Source organism: Chenopodium album, chromosome 5 (assembly GCF_948465745.1).
Source record: "Chenopodium album chromosome 5, dcCheAlbu1.1, whole genome shotgun sequence".
NCBI classification, from domain to species: domain Eukaryota; kingdom Viridiplantae; phylum Streptophyta; class Magnoliopsida; order Caryophyllales; family Amaranthaceae; genus Chenopodium; species Chenopodium album.
Window position 1 is genome coordinate 68,057,611 of NC_137838.1, and position 11,856 is coordinate 68,069,466.

At 34.8% G+C, this 11,856-nt stretch overlaps 1 long non-coding RNA gene across 1 annotated transcript; it reads right to left on the bottom strand.

The window, feature by feature from the left end:
• Nucleotides 1–1,368: 1,368 nt before the first annotated feature.
• LOC145630902 (uncharacterized) lies at nucleotides 1,369–2,377 on the bottom strand. The gene is made up of 2 exons (XR_014112304.1): nucleotides 2,171–2,377; nucleotides 1,369–1,583 (listed from the first exon to the last, which is right to left on the bottom strand). It is a non-coding gene; the product is annotated as an uncharacterized LOC145630902 (long non-coding RNA).
• Nucleotides 2,378–11,856: the final 9,479 nt, after the last annotated feature.

The following is an 11,856-nucleotide window of genomic DNA, read 5'->3' on the forward strand; positions in this document are numbered from 1 at the left end:
TAGTGAGGCTAAAGCGTGAAATGCGTACACCATAATTAGCCATTTTGGAGAGCTTTTTAGTTATTAGCAACAAAATGAGGGAAAATATGTAAACAAATAGTTTTAGGGGTATAAATGTAAAAAAAAACAATTAACACTAATGAGGGTGTTATCACAAATGTAAGAAAGAACAAGTATTGAATGTAAAAATTAACAAATAAAACAGAAAACAGACACAGATTTACGTGGTCCACAGGCAGGCGAGAGTTATAGTTTTATTGATCTTGAGGAATACAAATTATAGATTCAGAACATATTTGAGACCAATCACATAAACAGATAGATTGTCTCTCATATTTCTAATGTTATCTCTTAGATCTCAAATATGAGAAATACACAAAAGACTCTCATATTTCTGAATAATCACTTAACTAATGATTGTCACGGTTAGGAAATAACCTATGGGTATTTATAATATCCCATACTCTAGGAAAGATAGACTTTATTTAAGGAAATAAATCCAAGAACAATGTATCCAAAATCGGCCAAAACTGCTGAGGCACGGACGTGCCTCACGTCCAAAACATACAAGAATTGAAAATCTGCTGAGCCACGGACATGCCTCACGTCCAAAACGTGCCAGAATTGAAAATCTGCTGAGGCACGGACATGCCTCATCGAAACTCTGTCTGGGCACAAACGTGCCTCCTGATGGTACAGACGTGCCTGGCTAAACACCTGTGAAGCTCGCTAAGGCACGGACGTGCCTCTTCTAGGCATGGACGTGCCTAGTCAGTCTTCAATACTTCTTCGTCGAGGCATAGGCATGTCTTGCCCTACTTTCCTAATTCCGACGTTTATCTTCCTAGCTCCCGATTCAAGGCATATTTCTAACAATCTCCACCTCGACTTTAATCTTCTCACAAATAAAAAAATGTACCAAATGCATCGAACAAGATGCCAGATGTACTAGAACACAGACGGATATAACATAAAACGTATAACATGAAACAAACTCTCCTTGCTTAGATTTGCCTCCGCTAGGCACCAGATTTGCTAAGTCGAGCACCAGACAAGATTTGCCCCGTCAGGCACAGATTAGCCCCTAAAGCTACTAACAGCTTCGAATAATTTGTAAGTCCAAGCAACCTTGGGACTTACTCTACGGAACCAGATTCGAACAGACGGCTTGCCAATGCTTCTCCCTAGCACAAGCAACACCTTCCTTGGACGGCTTAGATATATCCACCTCTTCAACATATAGTGCGAATGTAACACCCCGACCTCTAATTCAGTTATTAAGATAATCTTAGCAGCGGAATTAACCTAACACGGTCGGGACGTCACTGCCGTAAATCCCTCACGAGATTTACAAGGCAGCAAACATACTTAATTAACAAACTTGATTTATAAAACATAGTAATCTATTTATTACAAACATTATTCTTAATTTTTATAATAGCAAATCCTATCTTATCTCAAACTTTACTAAGTAGCTTAGTCTTACTTATTCAAATTAAACAACTTAAAACTATAACTACTATTAAGTGATAACTGAAAGTAAAATCCTCGCTACTACTCGTTTCCATCATCCCCAGCAGTACCTAAAACATAAAAACATAAAAACGGGTGAGCCAAAGACTCAGTAAACTACTCTAGTAGTGTAACATCATTTCAATTCATTTTAGTTAACAAAACAGGGAGAATGGAATATCTTAAAACATTTAATAAAATTCATATAATGATATATATAACGTTCATATTAACATGCTAGTCGCTGGCAAGTATGACATGGCGGAACGTCTTCCGCGATGGGCCGGTGCCCATAACATAGAGCAGATGCTCGACATAGTTGGGCTAATGCCCCATGGGTACATGCATGACCGAGAAGTAACCTGTAAACATATACTGCCAGACGGACTAGGTCTTTCACTGTTATTTATCATGTTGTGTAACTTTAACATAAGTCATTCATAGATTCATGACATACTTTCGTAAGATCCAAAGATTAATAAAACAACGTATATCAATAAAATCATTCATATAAATCATTAAACTAAAGTACATTAATAAACACGTTCATCATCCTGCAAGTCATTAAATTCAGAGATATAAACAACTTTCAAAAATGACATCATGCTTTTATAAACACATTTTGAAGAGAATTGCGGGTACTAGAAATAGCCGTTACCTCAATTTACAGTCTGATAACCTTCCTGTTAGCCTTTATTCTATCGTTCTCACTGAGCTCCGAGGTCCGATTCTTCTTGAAAATATAAATTATTGCATTAGTAGGAAAAATGATTAAAATTATACTCTTTAATTATATTAGTATAAATCAATAAATTTATTTCTAAATACAAGTAATACCATACGTAGCTTTATGACTCAAAGAAGTCATAGTTTTTCTACTAAATTATTAACTAAAGTACAAGAATTACTTTCAAAACAAATTAGTTATTTTTATATCACAAGAAATAAAACAAGATTTCTTTTCAAAGAACACTTATGAACATCATAAACAATACTACTTTTACCTTGGGCTTAGTTGTATACGAAGTAATAAGGTGATGGGTCTTAGAAGAGCATTTTCATTAGTTTAACAAGGAAGTTAAAAAAAAGGAGAAAGGAAAGTATGTAGTGACAATGGTGAACGGTGGTAACGTTTTCTATTTATATGGAGTGGTATGGTTGCTAGAGCTTAAAAAAAAAAAGAATAAAGATCAAACTTTTCTAAAGATAATCATAGATTTTTAGTAATTGTAGACACCTAAAAATGTCTCCCCAAAACCAAACCCGATGATAAACAACCTTTCACCGCCACTATTGGTTGGGTTTAGTATTTAATCCCGAGAGTGCTTAAAAAATCGTATTTTATTAAATTCATATTTTTGAACAGTCCATGGATTAGTCTTGATGTTTGGTAAAAGCATAGTTTTAATTTCAGCCCAAACTTATTAATTAATTTTAAGCCCAAACCCTTTTTATTTTATTGTTTTATTATTTATTTTTGGCCCAAACATTTTATTTTATTATTTTCTTATTTTAGCCCGAATAATAAAATCCAGAAAAAGCCCGAAATTATCAATCGGCACTTAAAAAGCCGAAAGAAGTTAGGGTTAAAAATGAATTTAGACGGAAAATGGACTGGAAGTTCCCGCGCCACGGCAGACTGCCACCGTGTCACGGGAATCCTTCCCGTCTGACGGTGGGACTTCCCGTGACACGGGAGGTCTGCCGTGACACGGGTTATTCCGTGTCCTTTCCGCGTAAACCCTTAACGCGTTTTTCATCCCGTTTTCTAAAAATTTCCCGCGTCACTCCGAAAGTGTACCGTCTGACGGTGGAGCTTCCCGTGTCACGGTACAGTCTGACCGTGTCACGGGATACTTTTTTAGGGTTTTTATCATTTTAGGGTTCCGTGTGCTCCCTCAACACATTTTCCCTATAAATACCCCCTCATTTCTGATGTACGGGGCACCGAGAATTTTATTATTTTTATTTTCTCTTTTCTATGCTTTAGCCTAAACACTAGCCTACCCTTTTCACTTCAAAATTCCTTCTTCAAGCACTCAAAGGAGTCCATATTTTACTCGAGGTTCTGTCCTTAAAGCAAGGCGTGAAAGATAGAACTGTTTGAGGGTTTGGCCCCAAAATCAACTTTATTTTATTTAATTTAATTTATTTATCGTTTTATTATTTCCTTGAAGTTACTAACTCGTTTATTATTTTGTAGTTGCAAACAAACAGAATCAAAGTAAGGATCATGCTCCTTTTATTTTTATTATTTTTCTAACGATCTTATGTTGTTGGAATTGTGATTAAATGGGTTTTAATATTAATTTTATTTTATTATATTTATGATCACCATATTGCATGTTTAAAGGGAATATGTAATTGAAAATCACGCCTAATAAGATAATTTGGACAAACGGTTTAGGATCCTTTTAATCTTATTATTAATTGAAGTGATCACTAATATTTTAGAATTATGTGTGCATTAATCTTGAACCAATTTAGTTAAATAATAGTTTGGAGCAAATTGAATTTTTGTTTGTATGCCTTTGAGATCACAGGAATACTTTTCACTATAAGAATCGAGTAGAGGCCAATACGGGCGAATGTGACTCCATGACTCACTTCGTACCATCATCCCCGATCCTCCTTTCGTGGTTCCGAACCATATGGAGTTAGTAATCTCATGGATTATGAATGGGGTGTAACCTTCACGGGTCAATCGTTGTTGCCTATCGTTGTCCCTTATCGTGGTTGCCTTAAATGATCCGTGAACGGTTTACAAGTTTCTTAAAAACTTGTTGGCGGCTCCCTACTTTATTTGTTCCTAATCGTTGTCCCTAATCGTAATGTCAATTCCCAGTTCCTATGAGTGCCAAGCATATTCACAACATGCTTTTAACGTAGGCGTACTTCGAGCGACGCCTACAGTAATAAATGGTAAAGAGGCAAATTTCATTAAGCCACTTCTTTCTTAACCGTGAATAATAGGAATGAAGAGGCAAGTTTTGTCCTTTTGTGTGAGCATGGGCAATTTTGTCATTTCACTCTCTCGGGTAAAAAAAAATACAAATTTTGATGCAAATCTTTAAACATTTTACTGACCAGAAATAAGCTGTAAAATAATAATTTACTTTCCTTAAAATTAGCTTATGAAATAATATAATATTAAAATAAAATTCAAGATTAAAACATTCGTTCTTGTTAAAACAGAGACAAAACTTTAATTAAGCTAATAAAATAAATATTAGCGTATAAAAATCAGGTTTTAAAATCTCGGGTATTACAGCGAAATCCATCTTGTCTTCTCGACCATTCCTTTGGGGGAGAGTTCTCAAAGCTTACATGCCGACTAAGAGCCAAACTAGGCTGACCAGATTTGGACGGCGAAGACTGTGGTGCGTTAGATTTAGACTCAGATTGTGCGTGCATTGTTGACTGATTTTTCCTAGACGTGGACCACCACCCCCACCTAGAGTGACTCTATGCTCCACCTGTTTCTCGACACTAACACAAATAGTTGATGTGACAACACCAGACTCAGAGCCATATAACTTAGATCCTTATAACACATACAAGTCTCCCATTTAACACCTTTCATAACTATTTTTGAACCCTTGTAGACATACAACCTTCCACCTTCACCTGTGAAACTAAACCCTTTTCTGTCTAGAAGACTAAGTGAAATCAGATTCCTCGTAACCTGTGGAACATGCCTAGCTTTGTTCAACATACAAAATTTACCATCATGTGTCCGAACTCTGATGGACCCTATACCAATTGTTTTGCAAACTTTGTTGCTGGACATAGTAACAACTCATAAACCACTCCCTACATGAACACACATGATAAGTTGCCCCCCAATCTTGAATCCACACAATAGAGTGATGCGCATGTTCATTAGCAATCAGGACATAGTCTCCTTCTGAACAGGTGTCTCCATCTGCAATATTTGCAGACTCATGATTTTCCTAATGTCTCATCTTCTTGGGACATTCAAATTTCCAATGCACTTTCTCCTTACAGTAATTACATACTTCTTCAGGTTATGGATCCGTAGAATACAATTTTCTGGACTTCTCCCCGAATTCCCCTGTCCATTACCTTTACTGGCTACTAATCCGGCAGCCTGATTGTAGGGAATATTTCAAGCATTATCCCAAACTTGAACCCCACTATGATCATACACTTAAGTACGATGGCGTCCAAAGGGAAAGAAGATAGAGCAAAAGAGTCGCCAACAAGTTTTAGGAACTTGTAAACCGTTCACGAGGTGAAGGTCACACCCCTTAACGATCCAAGAGATTGTCAACTCCAATAGGTCTGGAACCATGACTGGTAGTTTCGGGGATGAAGGTACAAATCTTACCTTAAAGAGATTGAACCTGCCCTAATAATAGGCCTCTACTTTATTCTGATCGTATTCATGTGCGCTTTATGACTAACATGCAATCAATAGGATTACCCTAAACCTGTTTAATATATGTTGGTTGAATATTAATGCACATACAAAACTATTACTGGCGATAACTTGAATTATAATCAAATTAACCCTAACAAGATTATTAACTATCTTATTAAGCGTGATTACAAATACCAATTCCCTTTAAACATGCATAAAAGGCGTGATCAAGCAATAACAATAAATAAATATCAAGCAACATAATAATCATAACAATAATAATCATCATAATAATTATAAACACAATCATGTTAAAGCATAATGTTAATAGCAAGATCCTAGGCATGATACTAACAAGATTAATAACAAACCCTAGCATGTCACTAAGCAATAAAAATCAAAGCTTTAGCCCTAACATGATACTAACATGCATATTAAGGAAGAAATAGGAAGCATCACAGGAATCATAATAAGCATATTTGATATTAGAAATTATAGTTATTACCCTAAACATGATACTAGGAAGCAATAAAAACATCCTAACATGACACTAGGAATCATAATAACAATCTAGACATGATTTCTATATCATAATATCAATAAAATCAATTAAAGCACTTACTTGGATGCCTCGTACCTCTTTCTAATAACAAAATACACACGTTAGTAACTTCAAGGAAAATAATAAAACAAAACAATTAAATTAAATAATTGAAATTAAGATTTGGGACCAAACCCACAGAAATTAAAACCTTTCACGTCTAGGGCGAAGGAAACTTCGAACTTGGCTAGGTGTTTCTAGATCTTGTGAATGCAAAATTTTGTATGCAAAAAAGGTCAGTTTAGAAAAGAGAGAGAGAGAGTAATAAAGAGATTCTTGATGAGAGTTGGTGATAAGAGAGAATTGAAATTGATGGGAATTGATGATTGAAAACGGAGGTTTTAGGAGGCTATTTATAGAGAAAATCATCCGGATATGATAAAAACGAATCAGAGTTTTGAAAAGAATAAAACACGCCCGCAGCGCCAAACACGCGCGTGGCGCCAAACGCTGGACTCTAGCGCCAGGCGCTGGAAATAAATTTCCACGCGTTTTCTTAATTCGATAAAATTTAGCCGTACAAGAGGGCAAAATCGTATTTTCCTTAAAAACACTTCTTTCATTCTGATTAAAACTCTTAAAAGTCAACTAAAGTCAATCTATCAATGCTAATTAAATTAGGAATGAAAATAACCTTCTAGAAGGATCTAGAAAACTATAATCAATTCTAATTGCATTAGGAATGATAAATCAATATTAGACCCTCCTCTAGATAATTGGGCCGCATATAAATATCAAACCTGGCCCAGTTTAGTAATTTGGCCATAACTTCCTCATTATTCATTGGAATTGGGCTTATAATATATCGTTGGAAAGCTCATTTCAAACCTGACCCAACTACACCATTATTGGACCCTTTCCATGGACCAAACTAAACTGGATTGGCTATTTTCTTAAAATAGGTATTTCAAAAACAAAGAGAAAGAAAAGAAATAAAAACTAACCACAACACTAGACTTTCCACACTTTCACCTCTTTCGATTATGATTCGACGTGAAAGGTACTCATCACTGGGTTTGGTTTTGGGGAGACACAAATGGGTGTCTACACTGATCATTTGTACCTGTACTAGACGCCTTTTAGCGCAACTGTACTCTCTAGTATGGAGAGCAGATCTAACCTCCTTTTGAGACACTGTCTCTTTACCAATAATATAAGACTGCACAAAATTCTCATAAGACACTGGCAAATTAAAGACGCTAACATAATTAAGGTAGCATCCTTATTCTAAACCTTAACATCAATATTACGCAATTCTAACTGAACAGTATTCAATTGATCTAAGTGTTCTCTAAGGGATTCACACATTCGCAGACCAAACAGACGTTGCTTGAATAGCAACTTGTTGGTTAAATACTTCGTCATGTATAGACTCTTTAGCTTCAACCACAGACCCGATGCGGTTTTCTCCTCCACGACCTCGGTGATAACAACGTCTGCCAGACACAACATGATTGTTGAGTGTGTCTTCTCCTCCAAGAATGCCATATCAACGGTAACCGGATCCGATGCACATCTTCTTCGACGATGCCCATGGGCCATGACCCTTGTTGCTTTAACAAATCCCGCATCTTGATCTGCCACAGACTAAAACTATCCCTCCCCATAAATTTGTCAATGTTCACATTCAAAGAAGCCTTATTTCTCACTAGAACTAAACCCTAGGCCCTAAACCTTGGATCTCATACTACTTGTTATAACATATGTGAGAAAGAACAAGTGTTAAATGTAAAAATTAACAAAAAAGAAAACAGACACAGATTTATGTGGTTCACCAACTTTGTGTTGGCTACATCCACGGGTAGACAAGAGTAATAGTTTTATTGATTTTTGGGTAATATAGATTACAGATTCAGAACAGATTTGAGACCAATCATAGAAACAAATTGATTGTCTCTCAAATTTCTAATGTTATCTCTCTCATCTTACATATGAGAAATACACTATAGACACTCAAATTTTTGAATAATCACTCAACTAATGATTGTCACGGCTAAAAAATAAACTAGGGGTATTTATAATAACCTATACTCTAGAAAAGATAAACTTTATTTAAGGAAATAAATCCCACTAACAAAGTATCCAAAATCGGCCAAAACCGCGACATCCTCCTTTAGGCTTAGGCACGGACGTGCCTCATGTCCAAAAGTACCAGAATTGAAAATCTGCTGAGCCACGTGCCTCATTAGAACTCTATCAAGGCATGGACGTGCCTCCTGATGACACGGACGTTCCTCGCCGAACACTTATGGAGCTCGCTAGTCTTCAATACTTCTTTGTTGAGGCATGTCCATGCCTCCCTAAGGCATGGACATGTCTTGCCCTATTTTCCTAGTTTATGACGTTTATCTAACTAGCTCCCGATTCAAGACATATTTCTAACAGAGGGCAAATAAGTATATAAATATTTTTGATGGTATAATTGACCAAACACTATTCATAAGAGTTAAATCATTAAAAATGCACAAGGAAAAACTAAAATAGAGGCAATTAACATCATATCAATAGGGGCATATGGGTAAACAAAAACATTTAAGAATATAATGGTCACCACACTCTATTCATAAATGTTCTCTAGTACTTTGTAAAATGTAGAGATTTAGCATTACGATAATAGTCAATATAATGAGGTCTTGTTAGATTCATTTCAATGTCTATTTTCCAATTACTCCCACTATTCATATACTTAGGAATTGTTTAGTTCACCTTATTTTTGTTTATCTGATAAGATCTAGTCTAATAAAATCTAATCTGATTGTCATATTTGACTAAACTTTGCTTTCTGCGTACGATAATCTCTGAAGAAAAATCAAGTGGTGTCTTATTAGATTTGTGATAATATGTATTTTATTAATATGCAGTTTTTATGATTTTTTTCACTATGAAGCGAAAGGTATTTCACGATAAAAGACGCACACAAAATGATACTCCCTCCGTTTCACTTTGTTAGTCCCATGTACTATTTTGGGCATTTCAAAATGATATACCCATATAGAATAAATTCTTAACATTAATATAAGGTGAATAATTTTAATAATCTGTGAGTGAGTAATCTAATTGGGTGTTTTAAGAGTCAAATGATTTTAATTGGTTAATATATGTGCTAGCGGATTGCTTACATGACAAATTCTTCCAATCAAGATTTATTATAGGCTTAATTACAACCAATTCCCATAAATAAAACAAGAAAAAAAACAAAAAATTAATTAGAAATATGTAATCAAATTCCAAATTACTAATTCCTTCTTTTCAGTGATTGATTCCAAAGAGGACTAACAAAGTAAATCGGAGGGAGTAATATGTTAGATTTTTTTTCCCTTCTGCTATGAAGTTATTTTCTTTGAAATGAGTAAAAATAAGGTGAACTAAACATGACTTTACCTTATGCCATGGTTTTTAAGTAACATATAAAAAAATTATTCTGAAATATATTTTTTAAATACTACCGTTGTTGTTTTTAATTTTTTTTTTTTCAAAATATCAATTGTTTATAAATTTTGCTTATTTTATCAATAATTAAAGATATTAATTTTTGAATTTGTGCATTGACAAACGTGATTGAAGAAACGTGTCGACCAAAAAGAATTGAAGGAAGTAGGTATTAAAATAAAGTATTATAGTATCCACTTTTGAAGATATTAAATAAATAGTTAATACATATACCTGTAGATACCTAAAATTATCTCCCCAAAATCAACTTGCTGATGAACAACCTTTCGCCTCCATTATTGGTCGGGTTGAGTATATAATCTTTGAAATGATTAAATCCATATTCAATCCAACACATTTCATAAACCTACCTAATTCTTAGCCCATTTGCCAAAACCATAACTTACTTTCAACTTTTCGTGACACATCACAAAACCGAGATAAATTGATTTTGTGCCCCTATAGTTTTGATCCAAATATTATTTGGTTGGATAGGCCTTTCAATAAACGGTATATCATAAGCCCAATTCCGATTTAAAACGAAGAAAATATAAGCAAAACACTAAGCTCGGCCTAAAATCGACACCCTTTCACTGAAACGGCCATATTTTAAAATCTATAAAATATTTTGACCTAATTCTAATTGATTTGGACAATAGACTTGATAATCTTTCCAACGATATATTATATGTCTTATTTTGAGTTACTGATCAAAAGCTATCATAGTTTTAAAAATGCGTGAAAACTGGAAAATACCGAGCCAAGGTAGAAATACTACCGTGTCGTGGCACACATGCCATGACACGACATTTTTTAGGGTTTTTCTTCACAGCGCCTTCAATTCTAGGGTTCCGTACTTCACCATTTGTATTTCCTCTATAAATACGAAGCTGATTTTCACAGTTTCAGAGCACCAAATCATTCTCTCTTCCTCTCTTATACACCAAAAAATATTCTTTCCTCTCTCTCTTATTCTAAGCCGTAAGCACTCCAAGGAGTCCATACAACACCCGAAGTTCCATACTTAAACCAATGCGTGAAAGGTAGAACTGATTGAGGGTTTGGACCAAATCTACTCTACTTTTAATTTAATTTAATTGTTTCAATTTGATTTATATATTTATTGAAGTTACTAACAATTTATTCATGATGTAGCGATTTAAAGAAACGCGGAAAGCGAGTAATTAATTCACTTAAGTACTCCTATTTTTATTCTTATTACTAGTATCATGATTAGGGTTATTATTATGATTTGATTTGATTAATGATTTATTGTTAAATTGCTTCCAATGTTGAAGTTAATTTTGTTATATTTTTATTGATTACCATATTGCATTTTTAAAGGGAATATGTAATTGAATATAACGCCTAATAAGATAATTTGGACGACCGGTTTAGGATCCTTTTTAATCTTGTTATTTAATCAAAGTGATCACAATATTTTAGAATTAAGTGTTGCATTAATATTCAACCAATTTAGCATGTATTAATTTGGAGCAAATTGAATCTTTGTTTGCATGTCTTTGAGATTGCAGGAATTGCTTTCACTGTAAGAATCAAGTAGAGGCCAATACGGGCAAATGTTTTTCCACGACTCACTTCGTACCATCATCCTCGGTCCTCTTTTCGTGGTTTTGAACCATATGGAGTTAGTAATTCCATGGATTATGAATGGGGTGTAACCTTCACGGGTCAATCGTTATTGCCTTTCGGTGTCCCTTATTCGTGGTTGCCTTAATTGATCCGTGAACGGTTTAAAAGTTCCTTAAAAAAGTTGTTGGCGGCTCCCTACTTTGTTTTGTCCCTAATCGTGTCCCTAATTGTATATGTCAATTCTCATTTCCTATGAGTGTCAAGCATATTCACAACATGCTTAACGCAGGGGCGCTTTGAATGACGCCTACAATACCCAAGGTCAAACTATTGCATT